Source organism: Malaclemys terrapin, chromosome 4 (assembly GCF_027887155.1).
Source record: "Malaclemys terrapin pileata isolate rMalTer1 chromosome 4, rMalTer1.hap1, whole genome shotgun sequence".
Lineage (NCBI taxonomy): Eukaryota > Metazoa > Chordata > Testudines > Emydidae > Malaclemys > Malaclemys terrapin.
This window is the reverse complement of record NC_071508.1, coordinates 143,964,119-143,985,130: the sequence shown is the minus strand read 5'-3', so window position 1 is coordinate 143,985,130 and position 21,012 is coordinate 143,964,119. Positions and strand designations below refer to the sequence as shown.

The window sequence follows — 21,012 nt, the reverse complement described above, 5'->3', positions numbered from 1 at the left end:
GCTTGGCTTGTGATTTGTGCTTAGAATTTTACTAGCTTTTAATTAAGGAAGTGCGCTAAGATGTCTTTTTTTTCTCTCAGCAGCTATTACTGTATAGTGAAGACCAATATAAATACAAAGACTCTCTCTAGAAAAAAGTGTCCAATAGCTAAAATACAAAAATGGATAAATCCAAACATAATATACAATTTAAAGTGTGTGGTGTAAAGTTAGGTCTTTTTAAAGGTGAACTGCAAAATGTTTTAAAAAACCAGAATTGTGCTTTTTTTGTCTTTGAAGTACTGTATGAAGAAGGCCTGAAATATTTTTATAAAAAGCAGTTTTGATTTTCTGCTCATCTCTTTAACCTTGGGAATATGGAGTGTGTCAAGTCTGGTCTTCCTTGGTTTTGCTGGAGGACTTTCTAGGGCAGGGGTTCTTAGACTTTTGTACTGTACATAGCAAATCTCTGAGTGTGACCCCCCCCCTTTATACATTAAAAACACTTTTTAATATATTTAACACCATTATAAATGCTGTAGGCAAAGCGGGGTTCGGGGTGGAGACTGACAGCTCACGACTCCCCCCCCATGTAATAACCTCGTGACCCCCTGAGGGGTCCCAACCCCCAGTTTGAGAACCCCTGTTCTAGGGCATCTCTGATCATGTGTATTGTGAGCTTTTGCAGTATAAAGGGTTTGGTGTATTGGATCCCTATTAAAGATATCCTTTCTCCAAAACATTCAATTAGGGCTTGTCTACACAGAGACACTCAGGAAAGTTAAGGTGAATTAATTTTTAAATTATGCACATTGACTTCACACTTTTAGCCTTAACTTTCCCGAAGATATGTCTACACTAGAAACACTACAGCTGCAGTGCTGTGGTGTAAATGCTTATTACTGTGATGAAAGAGGTTCTTCCTGCGGTAGTAAATCCTCCTCTCTGAGGGCTTGTTTCCGCTTATCGTGGATTGATGCTGCAGCGATCGATACACCGGGGGTCGATTTAGTGGGTCTAGTGAAGAAGACCCACTAAATCGACTGCCGATCGCTCTCCCGTTGACTCCGGTACGACACCAGAACGAGAAGCATAAGGTAAGTCGACAGTAGAAACTCTTCCCGCGACCCAGTGCGGTGTGGACACAGCGATAAGTCGACCTAAAGTATGTCGACTCCAGCTATGTTGTTCACGTAGCTGGAGTTGCGTAACTTAGGTCTAATTTACTCCGTAGTGTAGACCTGCCCGAAGAGATGATAGCTAGGTTGATGGAAGAATTATTCCATTGGACCTAGTGGTGTCTACACCGAGGCTTAGGTTGGCTTAACTAAATCTCTTGGAGGAGTGAATTTTTCACACACTGAGCAACTTAGCTAGCTTGACCTAACTTTATAGTGTATACCAGCCCTTAGTGTCTTCTGTAGACATAGCAACGACGACTAAGGCCAACATTTACTCAACTTCAGGGTATTTTGTTTTTCAAGAAGCCTGCTGAAAATTCCTTCCCATTTCAATTGCTCGGCTTTTGGTTTTGTGATGTGCTCAATCTCACTTGTTCGCTGGTGGTTATGGAGTCTTTCAGGTTGGACGGAGCCATGATGCAGGAAAAAAATGCAGAAAACTTGTTTTTTAGTGTGGGAAGGGATGAAAATCAATTAGTTTATTGGAAATGCTTGTATATTAACTAGTCGTCTCTTTGACACCAGGGTCTCAAAATAATTAAAATATAACGTATATTTTTTCTGTTATGTTTTTAGCCTGGCTCTTTTCTTAGTAACCTGGTAGCAAGCTTACTTTTTCCTTACTCTTAATCACCGGGTCAAGGATTTTATTCAAGTAACTTGTGCTTTACAGAATTTCATTTTTTTTCTTTTTTCCCCCTCTTGATATTTTTATCTTAACCACTTAAAATTTGTGCCATGGGATGAAGTTAGTTGCGCAGCTTGACTATTTTTTAGTTCACTGTTAGCTTGGCAGAATGCCAAATGTGAAATCTTGTTCATAGTGATTTCTCTATGGTTAGATATTTTTTCCCTGTGTCTGCATGTTAACATATTTCAAAAGAAAATAGCATTTTTAAATTTAGATTTTGCATTTCCCTGCTGCTGATCTGTTGAGGATGGGAGTTTGCTCAGCAAATTAGCATCTGGGAGTCCTTTTTGATCTGCTGCCGCTTCCAGAATTTAGGTAGCACTGGAAATCAGGAGCACCGCCTTCTATCTGCATCTAGCTAGGCATAGTGAGTGCTTTTGTTGGATCTAGACCTCACCGTTGTAACCAATGTCTCTTTGTGCCTCTGGAAGTGGAGGATATAGCCTCCCAATTCAATGGGTGCACACACTGCCACCTCTTCCGTGCTGTGCCAAGGAGGCAGGGCTGTCCTTAGGATTTATGGGGCCCTATACAGTATTATTAAACTGGTGCCCCTATGCCCAACGGCAGCCCGGGCTCGCATGTGTATTTTAGATAAGGAGGGGTCTTTTGAAGGATTTGTTTAAAAAACCATATGTCTGATGATCAAAGCATTTAAGGCTAAAGATGAATACTCAGATTGTGCATCTAAAAAATCTATGCAAGGATTTTGTAGAGATGTAATTTTATAATCTTCAGCAACACACTAATGAAATATTTTAAAGCAAATGTTAAACTAAGGTCCTGTAGACTAACATGTTCTGAGTAAATATTACAGTAATGCACAACAGTAAATTCAGAAACTGACAGTATGGGGCGGGGAGGGGGCTTGGCAAATGCCTGTTAAATGGCTTCATTACACCTTGAATGGCTCTTTAACGGTTTCAGTGTTGTGCTAATGGGTCTGGCAGGCTGGAAGGCTTTTTCACTTTTAAGTACTAGATCCCCTCTCAGCTGGCTGCTGCAGCCTGGTGTGGTGGGAGCCCACAGGAAGGGTCAGATTAGAACAGGGATAGGAGGAGGCTGGAGGGTGGACACTAAGACCCAGGGGTTCCCTACGCAGCCATGTATGCTGCATATGACTAAGGAAGGCCCTGCAAGGAGGCACTGACCACCCACAACAGCAACCTTTTACCCCAGCATTGCAACCCTAATGCATGTTTGGTGTGAATGGGTGGCCCTGGGGGGCGGAGGGCTCCTCACTCTGGACATTGTGACTTGGTGCATGGGGTGGCCAGTGCCATTTAGGTTTGGAAGTTCTGGAGTTTATTAGTAGATTGAATTAAATCAAAGTTAAACGAAATAACCTCATATCTAGTATACAGGGTAGGCAACAGTCAAGCTAACTTATAGTTACAGTCCTGATCAATTGGAGATTAGAGTTCTAGCATTCTGTGTCTGTCTCTGGAGCGACCATGGACTCTGCCTTTATTCCAACATCCAACTGGCTGAGGACATAACTGTCAGTGAGACTATTCCAGTCCCCTCCTCCAAGGGTCTGCCATTTCTACGCTCACTTCCTTTGATGTCTAGGTATCAACACTTGTACCTGGTGACTGCTAATCCTGAAGCTGACGCCGTCTCCAGTGTATATTCCCATTTTATTTAGTGATGAGGATTTTGCTTTCGTGAGCAAAGAGTTTTTCATCGGCTGTTACTTAAGGTACATCACTTCAAAGTAACTCCCGGAACTTTGTGCATACCACCTGATTGTAATGACGTGTAGCTACGGTAGTGTTAAGTCTATTTTTGTAATGAAGAATAACGAGGGAGGGAATAGGGCTGTTGGAGAGGGCCTAGGACTATGGGGTTGCTGCCCTCCCTGCAGGGTTATGGGGCCTGGGTATGGATGGGGCATCAGAGAGGGCCATAAAGTATTTAACTGTAATTATATATCGAATATATTTCCGCCAAGCATTTCACTGTATTTAAAGCATCTGTGAAATCTTTACTATGTAGTCAGCTGGAGACATAATACAATAAGAATCATAATTCATTAGTCTTATGCTGAACTAACTTGCTGCTGTGTTGCTATAACTGCATTTTTGCACTGTACAAGAGACTGATTATGCTAAACTCTTTGTACGGTGCATGTATACAGTTGTAGCAACACGGGCAAACTAATTCAGTGTAAGAAGACTTAATTATGATAATTACAACGGTTAGAAACCAAGGCTAGCAGGGCAGGGACCATCTTTTAGTTCTGGGTTTGTATGGTGCCTAGTGCAGTTGGTTCCTGGTCCATGACTGGGGATCATAGGGTCTATGGCAATACTATTGCTAATAAACGGAGGTGCTCGAGATAGCATTACACGGAGACAAACAGGGTTGGTGTAGAACTTTGTCCATGGAAGGTTTTCAGTGTTGGAAGTGGCTTCCTTACCTGCTCTGAGGTAGCCGGAATTTGATTTTCAGGGTGCAGTGCAAGGTTCATCTTTCAGGCATTTGCATTAGGGAATGAGGTAAAGAGGGTGGATGAGTGATTTTATTTTTTAAGGGAGGAATGTTTTTCCTTTATTTGCTTTTAGGTAGATGTATGTACATCTGGAGGTACGCAGATGGGTACGTTTTTTATGAACCTTAAATTTAAGTAAACCTGTTCTTTCCCTTGAGGATTATGGGTGGCAACTGCCAATCTCCTAGGATTGTATTTAGAAAGACCTTCTTGTTGCTCTGCAAAGAATGCTCAAGAGTTTTGCCTGGTGTCCCCTTGTCTGTTTCAGAGGAGCCTATAGCAACTTGCCTTGATGATCCACAGCCTTGGCAAAGAACAATGCAAACATGATATTTGGTGAATGTTACAGGGAGTTCTCAGGCACAGTATGGGTTTCAGGAGGACAAAAAATTAGCAGATCAAATGAGCCAGAGGTTAGAATGGTTCAGGGTGTGGTACGTTCTCAAGCTCTGTCCGCTTATGATGCCAAAATGAGATTGTGCAATTAATGTGATTCCCTTTTCTTGCATGCTTTGATCACTAGTGCAATAGTTAAGAATAATAATACAGTATACATGTCAACATAGCACTCCTTTAAAAAGGAGAGCAGTTCATCCTTTTCAGCAATTGTTTTGGGCTCAGGTAACACTTTACATCAGGTGCTCTTTTGGAAGGGCTGCTGGGAAAGGGGGACATACTTGAATATGTGGGGAATTAGATGGTTTGGGGAAGAAATTATTACAGATTCACCTTATAAGAAAATGCAGCCTTCCTAGATATCCTCTTACCTGCTTACTCGGTGCTCCAGAAAAGGATCTACATTTTTCTTTATTGTTAGCAGCAAGTCTTTGTATTGTATGTTGTTGGAAAAATGACTTCTCCTATGGAATTGTGATATAGCAAAATATGGACTGTCCTTGTAATGGAAAAGTCTTTACATCAAGTATATATACAAGAGCAGCATCAAAACGAGGATAGGTATTCAGAAATTTGGTTCTAGTGTACTCAGAAGAGAAGAGCAAGCTGGAATCTTTAGTCCGGTTCTTTGAATATTCACACGAGTCTGAATAAACAATAAGTAATGTATGATATAATACTAATATTTTATTGCAACTTTGCCTTAATAAAAAGCTTCAAAAATACAAATGTTGCTGATTACATCAATAAAGGCCCTAAGATTCAAAACATATATGTAGCACATACCAGAATGAACTAGTCTTTGTTACAGATGAAGCTCATCAATCTTCCGGGATAGATACGAGGTTGGGGGATAGGGGCATATTAGATTTAAAAAAAAAATAAAAAATTAAAGAGTAAGATGATAAATCTGAGTGGGTTTTTAGCATACTATTGATATTCCCTAACAGAATTGCACCTGGCGGGAGTGATCTGATTCTGGGTATGCCAGGCCTCTGGTCCTTTATGCCCGGCGCTCAACCATCCATGTAATCCACATGGGCCGTTTTACAACATATTCACTGTTTCTTTTTGGGATGAAGTGCATTTCAGTTCTTTGTGCATATGGGCCAAAACTCAGGTGCCAAAAGTTAGGCTGAATGCCAGTGTGCTGGCCAGCACTGGGAATTGAACTGGAGACCTCCAGAGCTGTAAGCACAAGTTTCTACAGCTGAAACTAAGGGCTGGTCCACACTAACCCCCCAGTTCGAACTAAGATACGCAACTTCAGCTACGTGAATAACGTAGCTGAAGTCGAACTACCTTAGTTCGAACCACAAAGTACTTACCGTGGGTCCACACGCAACAGGCAGGCTCCCCCGTCGACTCCGCGTACTCCTCTCGCGGAGCAGGAATACCGGCATCGACGGCGAGTACTTCCGGGATCGATTTATTGCATCTAGACAAGACACGATAAATCGATCCCAGAAGATCGATTGCTTACCACTGAACCTGGAGGTAAGTATAGACGTACCCTAAAGGACCAGGTTCTGTAGTGTGAGGCTGTAACACTTCAACTGGGCACGGGGGAGATGTAACGCGCACTTAGCAGTGATTTATACCAGTAACTGCCCACGGAAGATAATAGGAACAGTGATTGCTCTGCATTTGTGAAAATCGGGCCTCTTTTATTAAAGTACCTAAAGTTAGGCATTCAAGTCTGAAAATGTTGGCCTTGTTGTGTGCTAGGGCTGATTCTGAGAACAGGAAGTGATCATATCAAATAAACCAGCAATCTCCCTCTCTGTCTTGGCAGTTAGACCAAAGCAGGTGTTCTGAAAATCAGTTTTCCAGACCAGACTTCTTTGCGTCTTTTAAGCAACACCCTCAAATTTCTTCAAAGTAAATTGGGGTGGGCAGGAAGAACCAAAGAACAAAATGAGATATTGTGTACTTTTTTTTTTTTTTTTAAAAGGGCTTAAATATTTATCTTCCAACTCCAGTGACTTCCATTACTAAATAGATTAGCACTGTAATGACATGACAATGGATTCTGATAGCCCTCAAGCAGCCGAGGTGTGGCTTGTGACACTTAATCGGAACAAAACTTGAACACACTTTCCCCCCAGTGATAAACTGTAATCTCATCCTATGAATGTCAGCTAGAGAACAAAGCTGCTTGCAGCTGTCATGACTCATATCTGGGCTGCACACTAAAAAATGGAGATGTACCTCCAGCAAATGTGGAAAAACTCTAAAACACTCTACCAATTTATCTGGAAACTCTCTGTGAAAGTTCTCTAAAGCAAGTGTCGCTCTTAAGCGTTGAGTACACTGAAGAAATTGTACCATGTTAAGAATGTCTTGGCCTGGGCATGCTTGTTAAACACCCTGAATCCATGGTTGCAAGTGTTCCAACTGGCTTGCACCTAGGCCAATATAGTTTGGGTTAATTTGACTTCTGCAAGGCTAAATACCAATTCAGTGTCTGTGTGGGAGGCATTAAAATGGTTCAGTGAATCAGTTCAAATAGGACTTACTACTGTACCCACTGTGCTGGGAACTGTGGGATAGGTACCCAGAAGGCATTCCAATTGAAACAGCTTAGAATGTCACTAGTTTAGAAGCAGGGTGAAACCTCCAGTGGTTCAGATTCACATGACTAGTGTTTTCGCATTGAATGTTTTTTGTTTAAACTGGTTCTACCCTATCACTTCAATTCTGTGGTGTAGACATGGCCCTGGACACAAGAGATGAGGTCAAAGAGGAATTACTGGGTAAAGCTTTAGAGGAAGCTTTTGTCTGCTTTTGAAACAGAATAAAAGTGCATTTGTGCAGGTGGCTCAGTTCACAGACTTAAATCACTCTGTGAACTCCTGATAAAATACTTCGCTGGAACTGGTAAATATTGTCCCTTGGGCCAGTTCTTGTTACCTCAAAGACACACTTTAAAAAAAAAAAAAAAAAGTGTCTGGTTCCTGTATACTCCCACAAAAGGAACTAATTCCCTAAACATGTCAGGAGAATACTTTTTGCTGTGATGTGACTGTTGAATATCTCAGACACCATCGTAGACAAGAGGTCCGCTTGACTTTTTTTTACATAATACATCTAGAAAGCATTTCACAAGTGTTTGTGTCTCTCTCGGATTGGCTTTCACTTGAATGGGAATCTTGTGGTTAGGACTTTAAGATCACTGTGGAAAATTTAGTGTATATTCCATGTGGTTTTCCAGTTCGATCCCCAGCATAATTTAGAGCAGCCTCAGAGCTATATTCCATCAGCTTGTAACTACCTTTTTCATTTCATAAACTGCCTGTCAGAGTCTCTTGGTATGAGGAGCCTGCCTCAGACTCAATGGAGGGGGCTGTTGGCTCTGATCTCCATTAGGCAGAGGTATGAGGTGGGGTATGAGGCTGTGCTAGGGTCGGGGTAGTAGGAGCACAATAATATGCTGCCATGAGGCATCTTTATTTTAAAGTTTGTTTACTCTTGAAGTGAAAGAAAATGAGGGATGGGTCTGACGCAAATGGCTATGCTGGTAACATTTCTTGCATTGATTTGTGGCTTGTTTACGCTGGCTCTTTACAGCGCTGCAACTTTCTTGCTCAGGGGTGTGAAAAAACAGCAAAAACAATGAGGAGTCCTTGTGGCGCCTTAGAGACTAACACATTTATTTGGGCATAAGCTTTCATGGGCTAAAACCCACTTCATCAAATGCATGGAGTGAAAAATACAGTAAGCAGAATATGAAAAGATGGGAGTTGCCTTACCAATTGGGGGGGGTCAGTGCTAACAAGCCAATTCAATTAAGGTGGAAGTGGCTTATTCTCAACAGTTGAAAAGACAGGGTGAATACCAAGGGAGGGAAAAATTACTTTTGTAGTGCTAATGAGGCCAATGCAATCAAGTATCGAAGGGGTAGCTGTGTTGTCTGGATCTGTAAATGCAGTGGACACACAATAGCAGATTTAAAGGTAGCCATCCTGCAACAAAAAAATTTCAGGACCAGACTTCAAAGAGAAACTGCTGAGCTTCAGTTCATCTGTAAATTTGATACCATCAGATCAGGATTAAACCAAGACTGTGAATGGCTATCCAACTACAAAAGCAGTTTCTCCTCCCTTGGTGTTCACACCTCAACTGCTAGAAGAGGGCCTCATCCTCCCTGATTGAACTAACCTCCTTATCTATAGCCTGACTCACTCTTGCTTGCATATTTATACCTGCCTCTGGAAATTTCCACTACATGCATCCGAAGAAGTAGGCATTCACCAACGAAAGCTCATGCTCCAATACGTCTGTTAGTCTATAAGGTGCCACAGGACTCTTTGCTGCCAGTGCAATCAAGGTGGCTCATTTCCACAGTTGACAAGAAGGTGTGAGTATCAGCAGAGGGAAAATTACTTTTTGTAGTGACCCATCCACTCCCAGTCTTTATTTAGGCCTAATTTGATGGTGTCCAGTTTGCAAATTTAATTCCAGTTCTGCAGTTTCTCGTTAGGCTGGGAATTTCAAAACCAAAAGGCTCCCCCAGGTTAGGACTAGCATTTGTATGATGGCTTGCATCTAGAAGGATCTGAAAGCACTTTACTAACTGACTTAAAGACACAGCGTGTTGGGGCTAATGCACACAGTTGCAAAAATTGCCTTGGGATCTTTAATAAACATGTTATTGGGGCCTATGTTAGTCTCATTATACAGGCGAGTTAATTGAGAGCCTTTCTCTTATGAAATGTGGAGCGTCTTTTGCACTGAAAAAGCCCTACCCCCTAAATCAGTATGTAAGTGAACACAAACTTTGTTTAGGTACTGATTTTCAAAGCGGTTAGGATGTTTTCAGTGTAGTGGACTGGAAGGAGACTCAAGCAGTGAAATGCGATTCTCCGAATGTGGTAGTCTAGAGTGTCAGCTTGGCATCTTGCAGAGTGAGAAATGTTATACGGCTCTTGTCTGATAGTGATGGCCTTTCCTCTACACAATGCCAAAGATGCCATAAAACCTGGTTCTGCTCCATCAGCCAGGTAACAGGTCGTTGTGGAATGATTATATCACATTTCCCTAGTCATAATAGTTAGTTGCAGGGGCTAACCCATTTTCACTGAGTATTGTGTATGTTCCAATCATGGTATTTGTATCTACTATTTTGAATTTGTCCTTTTATGCCCATGTAAGCTGATGGGGTGATCTGCTGGCCTGGGATGGTGAAATTATGCTTCAACCAGTGGCACAGCTCCATTTCTTTTCTTCGGGCTTCAGACCAAAACTGCACAACCTGAAAAAGTTTCACCACCCCTCAGGGTCTTTTCTGCTTTTGTCTCCAGGGCTTCGCATCTCCCCTGCCAGTTCCTACATTCTTGTATAGAATGTCCTTTGGGTCTCCTCTGCCTGCCCCTCTGGGTAAGAGGCAGCAAGCCCGATATGAGACTTTCTGCAGAGCATATGCTAGGTGCAAGTATGGGACCTGCAACTGCAGCTTCCAATATAAAAGGCCGAGGGCCATAATGTATGCATTAGGGCATGCTTATGTGCCCCAAGGTCCAGTGCCCTGTTACAGTCCTTGCCTTCAGTGTGTCTTCGACAAAGCATCCTGTACCTACTCTTCTCAGGGGGCAAAACTTATAACGCTGACCTGGAGGGCCAAGAACCCAAGACACACAATTGAGGTGTAGTGCCATGTAGACATGAAATGACCTTCTCCTTGTGGGGCCTGGATGCAATTCTCTATGCGTCTTATGGTGTGGGGGGTATGTTTTTTAAAAAAATCACTCTTCCTTCTCTCTCCCCACCCTCTTCCCTCACGTCCCCATCCATTTCCATTATTAGCAAACCCAAGTCCTTGTTTAGTTATAAACAAGACCCTGTGTCCTGTAGGGCTCATTCAGCCTGCATTATGCAGCAGAGCCTTGGATTCATTTTGATATTAAATTCAGTTTACTTAATGCAGCCCCAGAGTTTCAGCTCTCACTGTGCTACAGATTCCTGTACTGGAAAACAGGTGACTCTTGTAACAGCTGGCAGAAGGGGCGGGAAAAGGCTGAAGGCTTGGACAGTTGGTTTTCTTGAAGGTGTGTTTGGGTTTGGAAATTGGGAGACAATTGAGGCTTTGTGCTGGAGAGGATGCATTTCTTCTTTCTCTCATCCTTTTGGGTATGGGTGGAGGTGACGTTACATTTAGAGGTGGAGAGATCTGACTTTTTGTTTTCTTCCCAAGCACTCCTCAGCAACAATTCGCTGTGCTAATATTTGCCCCTACGTCCAGTGATGCTAGATATTTGCTCAGACTAGGTGTTTCCACTAAAGCGATTGGCAGTGAATTAGTTAATAGTGACACTTGAACCGTTCAGCTATTCAGAAGCTGGTGTAAACCAGAGCTGAACCAAGCTCAGATTCTTTAGGCTTGAACAGGCTGCAGAATTTATTTATTGCAGCACCATAGGTGTGTATGGCAATGAACTATGGGACCCCGCCCTGCGGTTTACGTTTTAAATTTGATAACACAGTGTGGGAGGATGCTGATAAACAAGAAGTGGGTGGAGGGGTTAGACGAGGGTGAGGTGAGATCGTGAGATGCTGCTTGTTGGTTCCTCTTTTAGAAACTGGGGGCGGGTCAAGGATTATAGTAAAGAAGGTCAGTGTTGGAAGAGGAAGTGTTGAGAGTGAGTCAGGGAGGATTGTGATGCTTCTCTTGTGGCACTTAGAACTGAGAGCCACTGTTACCCCTCTCAGCCTCAGCAAGTGAGAGCTTTGCTACTGCTAAGCTGGATGGCAGCTCCCTGATACACCAGCCTGTCTGCCTTGCCAGCAAACTCTCCAGGACTCTGTGAGGCCAAACCTTGACTTGCAGGTGCTAACCAGGAAACCCCAATTCCCGAGTTCCCCAGAGATATGTGTCTGCAGTGTCCAGTCCCTCTCACTGGACACTCAGAAGTCACATTCTCTGCCTCCAAAGAGATCGTGTGCTCATCAGCCTGCTAGGTTAGTTGAGGACTCACTCTCCAGTTTAATACAAAAGCATCTTAGTGCTGTGTAATAAAACAAGAGTAAGTTTATTAAGAAAGAACAGAGATCTAAGTGCTAATAGGCCAGGATGAAAGGGACAGATATGGTACAAATAAAACAAGACAAAACGTGTTCTCTAGTGATTAAAACTTAATTTCAGCAAGTTGCAATATTTGTCTGAACAGATTTCTTCCTCTATAATCAGTTTTCAGCTACTGTTGCCTCCCAGGTCAAGAGGATCCGCATTTTATGAACTCAAAGACGGCTGCTTCCCTTTGTCCCTTAGGTGATGGGTAACTCAAAAGCTCTTTGCCCTCATTATATTACTTCAAAGTTCACTGTCTCTGTTTCAAGAGCCCAGAAGGCTTCCTGGGGGTGCAGACTCCATCCCCTGTTGTGATTAAGAGGTCATCTCCCCTGCTTGCTAGCTCCTGGCTTTGTTCATCTTATAGGTCAATGTACTTTTCCTTGGCCCCTGTGACCAAGCTGCTCAGACAGGTAAATACACATTCCTTTTGTCTGGGGAAGGCTGGACTTTATGCCAAATGCATTTTAAGAACATATTTCCAGCAGGCAATTATACGTTTCTCTACATACATCACACAATGAATTTCGGGACCAGCATGTTACCAGTTTGCTTACGAAACTTTGCACAACATCTTTTAGATACAGCTTATGACGACGGTGGTTTGGGGGCAATGAATGTGTCAGGCCTGATGCGAGTGATGGTATAGTTTGCCCTCTGCCAGTTGGCACTGAGGGGCTCCCAGGGGTGTAAGGATGTTCAAGGGCTGGGAGCAGTAGGTGATGGGGGTGGAAGAAAGCAGGGGAGCCAAAAGGTGAGCTGAAACGTCCACAGTGTAATAGGTAAGCTGGGGTTTGATAGATGCTATAAAGGCAGGAGCAGCACCGTGCAGGGCCTTCGCTGTGAGTATGAAGAGTCTGATTGTGGTAGAGAAGTGTTTGGAAGCCAGTGCATGGTCCCAAGAAGGACATATGTTTGGTGCAAACGGAGGAACAGGCAAGGAAAATGATGGGCATCTTTAAAAATGGAAGCTCCGCAGTCTTCCCTGGAGACGTTCATCCCATCCGCGGATGACCCATGGATGCCCCTAGATGCCCGCACCTCTTGCGCTTTCCCTGTAGCTGCAACACTTGTTTTGGAAGCAACGATGACACTGTTCCCCAAGTTCCTGGCTGACCAATGGAACTTGCCCTGGTGGCAGGGTAGCCACCCTTTCACTGTGGTAACTTGGCCCTCTTGAGCCAGGTGTTTGGCAGCCCTCAACGAAGGCATACATTTGTCTGTGAGCAATGAACAGCCATCGTTGTAGCAGTCCTGGGTGTTTTAAGGGAGCAAGACCTGGTGCCACTCTTCCCGGAGATGCAGCGTGCACCGGTGCAGCCAGAAGGAGGGAAATGCAGAGGTGGCTTTTAATCCCCCTTTGCACTTTTAATCAGCCTAGAATCCTAGTGACCAGAACTGTCTGTGGTGTAATTTAGGGAATTGTCTGTGATGCCCAGAGTGGCTGTAGCAGCGTGTTGAGAGCTGTGCCCCAGCCCCTGTGCTGCTACTTGCAAGGGGCAGGCACAAGGCCGCCTGCGGCATAGGCGCCGACTCCGTGGGTCCTCCAGGGCTGGAGCACCCATGGAAAAAAATTGGTGGGTGCTCAGCACCCACCGGCAGCTCCCCACCCCGCCCCCCTGCTTCAGCTTACCTCCGCCTCTGCGAGCACGCCGCCACGTCCTGCTTCTTCCCCCTCCCTCCCACCGCTTGCGCTGCGAAACAGCTGATTCGTGGGACAGGGAGGGAGGGGGGAAGAGGGGGAATGCGGTGTGCTGGGGGAAGGGGTGGGGCCGGGGCGGGGATTTGGGGAAGGGATCCAATAGGGGCAGGGAGGGGCGGAGTTAGGGCGGGGACTTTGGGGATGGGGTTGGAGTGGGGGCAGGGCCAGGGGCTGGGAAAGCCTGGAGTCGGAGCGGGGCCAGGGGTGGGGAAAGAGGCGGGGGGGCGGGGGGAGGAGCGCGGGCATGCAACAGCGCCGGAAAAAGTTGACACTTGTGGCTGTCCAACACACCATCTGTGCTGAGGAAATTCTCCTCTGGCTGGCTGTGAGGCTCTTATGGAGCAGTGAATGTGGATTGTAGCTGCAGGGAGAATTCCTCCTGTTGTGCCTTTGTGGGTATCTTTGAAAAGTGTTAAACTTACGACAAAGGTAATATAGCCATTTTCAGTCAGCTAGGGTGTGACTCCACCTCTAGCCTGAGGCTGGACAGTTGCCACAATGCCTTGCCAGTGGGTTTAGATCACATTTCAGTAAAATCACAACTCTTTCCTCTCCTTTGAGCTGACCTTGACTGTCATTCATTTGTGGACGATACCAAGGTAGGAGGGGTTGCAAGTGCTTTGGAGGATAGGATTAAAATTAAAAATGATCTGGACAAACTGGAGACATGGTCTGAAGTAAATAGGATGAAATTCAATCAGGACTACTGCGAAGTACTCCACGTAGGACAGAACAATCAGTTGCACATCTACAAAACGGGAAATGACTGCCTAGGAAGGAGTACTGCAGAAAGGGACCTGGGGGTCATAGTGGACCACAAGCTAAATATGAGTCAACAGTGTAACGCTGTTGCAAAAAAAGCAAGTATTATTCTGGGATATATTAGCAGGAGTGTTGTAAGCAAGATATGAGAAGTAATTCTTCCGCTCCACTCCACGCTGATTAGGCCTCAACTGGAGTATTGTGTCCAGTTCTGGGTGCCACATTTCAGGAAAGATGTGGACAAATTGTAGAAAGTCCAGAGAAGAGCAACAAAAATGATTAAAGGTCTAAAAACATGACCTATGAGGGAAGATTGAATAAAATTGGGTTTGTTTAGTCTGGAAAAGAGAAGACGGAGAGGGGACGTAACAGTTTTCAAGTACATAAAAGGTTGTTTCCAGGAGGAGGGAGAAAAATTATTGTTCTTAACCACTGAGGATAGGACAAGAAGTAATGGGTTTAAATTGCAGCAAGGGCGGTTTAGGTTGGACGTTAGGAAAAACGTCCTAACTGTCAGGGTGGTTAAGCACTGGAATAAATTGCCTAGGGAGGTTGTGGAATCTCCATCTCTGGAGATTTTTAAGAGCAGGTTAGACAAACACCTGTCAGGGATGGTCTAGATAATACTTAGTCCTGCCTTGAGTGCAGGGGACTGGACTGGATGACCTCTCAAGGTCCTTTCCAGTCCTATGATTCATATGGTCCCTTCACAATGGAACCCTCCAGATCTGTTTCCTGGTCAGTGTGTTCTCTGCTGTGCATTTGTTGATGTTTCTGGTGGCTTTTTTTAGTTTAAAGAGAGTGTTCGTTACATATTAATAGTCTGTGGTTCTAACCTCCCTCTTTCTTTTGCTCTTCAGAAATGTCATTCCCGGGAGTGTGCAAGAGACCCTAGAGAACTGTAATGTCTAAGCCTACATGGAGTGACAACTTTAAGGTACTTTTTTAATTGTCACACAACTTACTATGGGAATTGTTTACAGGTACACAGATCATTGCTCTCTGATTTCCTCTCTTCACTGCAAACTCTTGGCATCCAACTCAAGACCCCTTGTGATGTTTGGAGGGCCTGCCATGTGGAGCATCACCTTTTCCACAACAATGACCTTATCTCATGACCCCCTGGAACTCTGAGGCCAAAAATGTGTTGTTCCACAATAACAGGCCAGCAGGCAAAGCGAGCCTTCCCTCGTAGATAAACTACAGCGGCAGGATAGGTCTGGGTTTGTGTGGGAACACAAGTGACCTGTGCAGCGTCATGTACCCAAAGATATATGTGCTGTTCCAAGCCGTCACTCATCACTCTGGCTGCCCTAGTGGACACATTCTCCTTTCTGTTTGTATGGGCGCACCGAGTCCCCTATAGTTGTCTCAGTAAGACCACATCTTTAGCTGGTACTTGCTGTCAGCCTTGGTGGTGTTCCCAGGTCAGTGAACTCCTGGACATCTGTGTAACAGAAGGCTTTTAAAAAATACTTTTTAGAATGCAGCTATCTCTTGGGGATAATATATTGCTAAAATTTAAAGGAAAGGCCTTTTAGTAATTGTGCCTGCCACGCTTGTTAACTTTCAGATGCTAGCTTTCTCTGCTGCTTGATCCTGCAGTGATGCCATAATGCTGAATTTTGGACAGCCCTCATCATTACCATGGCAACCGACTGATGTCACAGACTCAAGGACATGACTTCAATGCATGATCATGCAGAGGCAGAACCTGGTTTGTGAAGGAGAAAGCTGACTAACAGACACCTGAAAAGCAAGCAAGGTGTTTCAGTTTGAAAATCTCCCTTTTTAAAAGGCAAATATGAATCTGGTCACATCTTAGAGACGGGAATGTTCTGCATGGATGGATGGACGTTCTTAGAATCGATATGCTGACATTTCACAGGTATCCTGTATCTTTTAATCTGAGTGTTCCTTCTCGGCTGAGAAACTTACTTTTTAGTTTGACCTTTTAGTGTGCCATTTTAGGACTCTTTGTATCTCGTGTACATAGTGAGCAAATTTCTGCTTAGTTAATATATTCAAATACTTAAATTTGTTTTCTGAAGCTTTTATTTCACCCGTAACATTTGAAAGTGAAAGGGAGCGCTGCATCTGCATTATGGTCACATTTTCCTATATCCTATTAGCAGATTCCAAGATTGTTTAATGTGGTCTCCACCCATTTCATTTGGCTGCAACCTTTGCTCCCATGAAAGCAAGGCTGATTGTTCTGAATTGCTCTGTATATGTGCTTTGGCACGGCATAAAGGTACCTATAATAGCACATCCATTGTCTGAAAAAAAGCAACTTGCAGTAATAACTACAAATAAAAGGGTACAGTGCTGGGGCAAGACAGATAATGGTGCTTTTCCCACCCGTTACATACAGCAAACTCTTAACACTCTTGCCTTTTGTGTGAGCTCTTAATAACAGTGATCTAGGGTTTAGTTTAATTAATAGAGTGAGGGTGGACTAAAGTATTTGCATAGTTCATTGCTGTGCTCTAAGTCAGTGGCTCTTAATCTTTCGAGACTACTGTACCCCTTTCAGGAGTCTGATTTCTCTTGCGTACTCCCAAGTTTCACCTCACTTAAAAACTACTTGCTTACAAAATCAGCCATAAAAATACAAGTGCGTCACAGCACACTATTACTGAAAAATTGCGTACTTTCTCATTTTTACCATATAATTATAAAGTAAATCCACTGGAATATAAAGATTGTACTTACATTTCAGTGCATAGTATATAGAACAGTAGAAACAAGTCGTATACAATTTTAGTTTGTACTGACTTCGCTAGTGCTTTTTATGTAGCTTGTTGTAAAACTAGACAAATATCTAGATGAGTTGATGTACCCGCTGGAAGAACTCTGCATATCCCCAGGGGTATGTGTACCCCTGGTTGAGAACCACTGCTCTAGGTCACTATCTCCTGAATGTGGACTCTTTGGCTCCTCATATCTGAGGATGGGAGACCTAACAGCTCTTAATTGCACAATGAAGTGTTGTGCTTTTATTTGCATGCCTTGAACAGGTTTTTACCAAATGGACTTGCTGATTTAAGTAAAGCATTTGCACTTGCAGTTAGCGGCCTGTGCTCCTCCAGGAAAAAAATGCTTATGTGTGTGGCTAATATAGTCTTGAGTAGTGTCATTCCATTCTGAGCTACTGAATGGATGGCCCAGTGTGTCATATTGGTACAGGATCTGATACAGATGACTGAGAGTTGTTCATATTGAAGAGCTCCAAAAAATGACTGGGGCACACTTGTTCAGCCCACCAGTGTTCCCTAGTGCTGAAGTCCTTTGCAGGCACTCTGTGAATAGTTCTGCTTAATATAGTTACATTAGAGCTACTGTAGGCAACCTTCGGAAGTACCAGTTGTTTTTAAATGTTTCATTGTACAGTATTTGACAGGGAACATTTTTTCAAGCTGATCACTTTGAGATTAGAAAAATGAGCAGAGACTTCTTATTGCAGCACAATCACCTCCAAAAGCAGGAAGCCATAGCATAGTAATAAGCAAGGAGAATTATCGGCTCAATTGGGAGACGTGGACTGAGTACCTAGACTCCAGCTTCAGAGGACGGAAAGTATCACGAGACCTGGGGCTTCACATTGCTCTGCAATGACCAATCCAAGAGTAACATTCATGGACTATGAAGAGTCCTGTCAGCCTTCATCCAGGTGAGGTCATTGTGATATGACCCTTTAAGGGAGGAAAGTTAGAGGAACCCAGAAATGTGTTTTAAAAAAAAAAGTTGGGGGAGCTGGTGGAACTTAATATGTACAGAAGTCCAGTCTTGCAGTGGAGCCTGTTGAAAGAGCTCTATGCCCCAGACAAATGTAGGGACACCCGGCTTTTAAGTGAAGGGATCCTGGAAAGCTGCCATCTGGTCCCCTGAGTGTTTGGAGTAGTTGCTTTGGCCTGTGGGTATTTTTCTAATTGAAGGTGTATTATGTGATGACTTTGTACTTTGGCAAAAATGCATGTTGTGTAAGTGCTTAAGAAATGTCTCTTGGATTGTTTGTATGAAGAACCATGTAAAATAGGTTGGAAATATTTATTTGTCTCTTGTTTTTGAGGTCTGTGTAAAATTATACAATCAATGCAAAGAGCAGGGGATGCCACTTCCTAAAAAGAAGGAAAGACCTGACAGTGGGAAAAGAAAAGGTGTGAAAAAGGCAGAAGTGAAGAGGAAGGATGGTTCACAGGGTGTTTATTGAATAAACACTTCATCAGATGGAAGTGTGACAGATTTACAATGTGTAACAATAGGTCAATGATCTACATCTCCACGAATAAAGGCCATGGGGTTTCAAATTGTTGAAACTCGTGTTTTTAAAAAAAAAAAAGACTCATGGTCGTTCTTAATAATCTAGTAATCCCTAATGAACGTACGAATACTTATACTTTGGGGAATTCTTCTCCTGTTCCTGTGATATACAGTATTCCCTTTGGCATCTGGTAGCTGTCCTGAAATTATTAAAACTGAAATCTTTCTGTAAAGCCAGTTCACTTTTTGCCATTTGTTTGCTTTTTTCATCCTGCCATTTGTAACAGTCAATTTCACTTCTAGGTTCTCGTACCCTGGCAGAATGCTACAATGGTAGGGTGGTGTAGTCTTCAGGTGAATAATATTTCTCTAAAAGTAAAGTGTATGCAAAGAAATTTCGAAATACATTTTTTTCACTGGTATACCTTGACCAAAAGTTGTTTTTTACATACCCGAAATTTTGGGCCTAACCTGACCCAACAGTGTGGCTTTAAAATATTTCCCCCTCTCCCTACCTTTAAAACCAAATAATTTGTTACTGCCATTATGCGTTGGCCTGTCTACTTAGGACGTGGTTATACTTACTCAGGAATTGCATGAGCAGTGTTTCGGCACAGGGATTCCTCCTGTTCCAGCACATAGTTTCATTTCTCTGTAGTGTTTTGAGAGGCTGTAGGGTGGGATGCAGCTACGCTGAGTTTCCAGATTCCTATCAGTGTGAGTTAGGAGGGGCTGTTTATAGTAGTGATGATAAAAACAATTATTCCCAGTTGGAGGTTAGTCAGTGGTACAATTATCAGAGCTATGAAATAGTGCAGGAATAGCTCAGAACTGAAAAATTAAGACTTAAAAAAAACCAGTTTTTTTTCTTGAGGGAGATGTTTGAAGTTTTTTCCTGCAAGCTTGTAGAACTCTAATGAGACATGTTAAATGTTGAGAGATTAAGTTGATACAACTTGACTATTGCTCTAGCAATGTTCTTTCATGCTAGGGATTTAGTTGTGATTTGTTGCCCAAATCCCAACATTAGAAGCAAGCACTCTGAAGTTTCCTTTTTATTATGTCTGTAGTATTATGTTCTCACATCAGGCAGTAACTCTTACAGAGCATTCATGTACAGAGAGACCTAAACATCTGATCCCATTGCCCCTACCGACTTAAATCAGGTCCATTTAAACAAGCCTATTAGAAGTCGTACTTTATCTGCTTCTGAATCCCATTGTTGATTTGTTTGTGGTTTGGTTTTGTTCACTTTTCCTCTTCTTAAAAATTCTTTTGCTCTCCTCTGTTCTGTGGGTTTCTCCCCCTACATAGACGATATTGACTGACCCTACAGGGAAAACAGTGAAATTGACTATACACAGAGTTCTGTTTTCTCAGTTTGCTTACATTTGACATCTTTTTATTTAATCTTTCAACTTGTCCTTCTAGTGGTTACTTGGAATAACAGTAGGGACAACATTTTCAGACAGATCCGCTTTTTAGAAAAGCGGGTATCTCTTTAAATTAGTAGTTTGCATCAACAGAGCCCATAGCAAATGGGTAGACTTTTATAGTACACTAAAACCTTAGGTGGGACTGGGATCCCATGGGTCCTGCAGGACCCACTGCCATAATAACAGGAGTGGATAAAATGTTCTTTGTTGCGGGTGGGTAAAAAACCCAAACTGCAATAATTTGTGGAAAAACACTAAATCTCTCGTCAGTTTGTCATGAATAGAATTTCAGCAATGTAAAGCAAGTTTTTCTTTTTTAAATAAAGGTTTTAATAGTTAAATTTAGGTGAGGGATAGAAGCAAATTTGATGTCTATTATAACCAGAGTTCAAGTTTTGGTGTTTTTTTTACATGGTTTAAGCAAGATTTGTTAAATTGTTTGTGGTAAAAATTGTGTCTGAATTCTGTGTGTGTGTGTGTGTGTGTGTGTGTGTGTGTGTGTGTGTGTAAAAATATTAAACTTTTTTTTTTTTAGTAGCATGGGGGAATCTGTCTCTCTTGCAGGATCTAAGGTTTTTGCAGGTGGGAGAGGATAAAAATGCAACAAACAATGCAGGAGTGGGTCTTGTGGGGCAGAGTGGGATTAACAAATAGTCCACTGCAGGGTTTTTGATATATGCTGCAAAATTTTTAGATTAAAGTATGAAGGGAGGGACATTGGGTGAGATTCCTCTTCATTCATCTACCGGTATGATCAAAATTCCAGTGCAAACCAGAAAACATCTTTTATTGAAACTTGGATATTATTTTTTCAGCCTTTATTTTTTTTTTTCTTTCCAAAGAATTAATGAAATTGCAATTCATGCTGTTTGTATGGTAGTTAGAAGTTTAATCATCTAAGTAGTTGCTAGTCATAATCTTGTGGTTGCTAGCTCTAGGTTTTTGTGGCCCTGCTTTTTTTTGTTTTTTTTAAAGAGCCATGAAGTTTGTAGGTCTTGAAATTGACTGTTTCAAAGGGCTGTTGTAAAATCTGAGCCAGTAA

General features: G+C 42.8%; 1 protein-coding gene across 4 annotated transcripts in view; it reads left to right on the top strand.

The window, feature by feature from the left end:
* FBXO34 (F-box protein 34) overlaps window positions 1–21,012 on the top strand; it is a 67,714-nt gene that overhangs the window by 9,884 nt on the left and 36,818 nt on the right. For 2 of the 4 annotated variants that reach the window (XM_054027707.1, XM_054027708.1), the window contains exon 2: window positions 15,132–15,208. The gene's annotated coding sequence lies outside the window, so the exon portion shown is untranslated. Of the gene's footprint in view, window positions 1–15,131; window positions 15,209–15,844; window positions 16,160–21,012 lie in introns of all 4 variants that reach the window. The other 2 variants (XM_054027710.1, XM_054027709.1) reach the window with 2 other exon arrangements.